The 1,682-nt window shown below is 41.7% G+C and overlaps 1 pseudogene; it reads left to right on the top strand.

Moving 5' to 3' along the window:
- Window positions 1–568, top strand: part of LOC116095305 — a 1,742-nt pseudogene extending 1,174 nt beyond the window's left edge.
- Window positions 569–1,682: the final 1,114 nt, after the last annotated feature.

Below are 1,682 nucleotides of genomic sequence, written 5' to 3'. Positions count from 1 at the left end.
ACATGAATAATTCCCTTAAAGAAATACAGGAGAATACAGGTAAAGAGGTACAAGCCCTTAAAGAGGAAGCCATGAGGTGCTCTTCGAAGCACATCAGGACATCAGTGACAGCAATGGCAGTGGCGGCAAAGCAGGCCAGGACAAGTCGAAGAGCAAGGTGATCACACAGGAAGATAAGCAGAATAACAAGCGGTCCCATAGGCAGTGAAACAATGAGAATTGAGAGAAAGCATCAATTAATCACGACCATAATGACATCACCTCAGGAACGTCCAAGAAGAAGAAGGCAAAAACCTCAAAGGAGAAACACTCCAAGGCCAAAACAGAGAGGGAAGCGTCTCCTGCAGACCTTCCCACTGACCCCAATGAGCCCACGTCCTGTCTGTGCAATCAGGTCTCCTGCTGACACAATGATGAGTGCCCCATTGAGTGGTTCCACTTTTCTTGCGTGGGACTCAACCATAAACCAAAGGGCAAGTGGTACTGCCCCAGATGTTGTGGGTAGAGTGAGAAGACAATGGACAAAGCCCTGGAGAAGTCCAAGAAAGAAAGGGCTTACAACAGGTAGTTTGTGGACACTCACTCGCAATCTATAACAAACCCCACCAGTGTATTTATGACATCGCTACCTTTTCAGAAATATGAGGATGGTCAGATGAGTATTTTTAGTGAATGTTAGGAATGGATCCTCTCTTTGGAATGGCAAAAACAGCCTGTGTCTTCATGGTGTTCCTGGTTACCAGACTGGGTCTACAGATCAGCAATTTAGAAACTACAAATACAGGTTCCAATTAAACATGTCAAAAAAAGAAAAAAAGAAAAGAAACAAAAACAAAAAGAAATGGCTATATAAACATAGTGGAACATGTGTCCTTGTTATATGTTGAAGCATCTTCTGGGTATATGCCCAGCAGTGGTATAGCTGGGTCCTCTGGTAGTACTATGTCAAATATGGAACCACCAGACTGATTTCCAGAGTGGTTGTATCAGCTTGCAATCCCACCAGCAATGAAGACGTGTTCCTCTTTCTCCACAACCTCTCCAGTATCTGCTGTTACCTGAGTTTTTGATCTTAGCCATTCTGACTTGTGTGAGATGGAACCTCAGAGTCATTTTGATTTGCATTTCTGATGACTAAGCATGTTGAACATTTCCTTAGGCGCTTCTTGGCTATTCAAGATTCCTCATTTGAGACTTTTTTCTTTTTTCTTTTTTCTTTTTCTTTTTTGTATTTTATTAGATATTTTCTTTATTTACATGTCATATGATTTCTCCTTTCCCAGGTTCCCCTCCAAAACCATCCCCCCAAAACAACAAGAACAAACCCCTGTTCCCTCCCCCTCCCCCTGCTTGCCTTGTACCCCATTTTTAAAGGAGTTACTTGGTTCTCTGGAATCTAATTTCTTGAGTTCTTTGTATACATTGGATATTAGCCGTCTATCAGATGTAGGATTGGTAAAGATCTTTTCCCAATTTGTAGGTTGCTATTTTGTCCTGATGACAGTATCCTTTGCCTTACAGAAGCTTTGCAATTTTATGAGGTCCCATTTGTCTAGAGTTGATCTTAGAGCATAAGCTATTGGTGTTCTGTTCAGGAAATTTCCCCCTTGTGTCAAGGTATTTGAGGCTCTTTCACAATTTCTCTTCTAATAGATCCAGTGTATCTGGTTTTATATGGAAGT

This window comes from Mastomys coucha, chromosome X, assembly GCF_008632895.1.
Source record: "Mastomys coucha isolate ucsf_1 chromosome X, UCSF_Mcou_1, whole genome shotgun sequence".
Lineage (NCBI taxonomy): Eukaryota > Metazoa > Chordata > Mammalia > Rodentia > Muridae > Mastomys > Mastomys coucha.
Note: the sequence above shows the minus strand (reverse complement) of the source record. Positions and strands in the feature narration are given on the sequence as shown.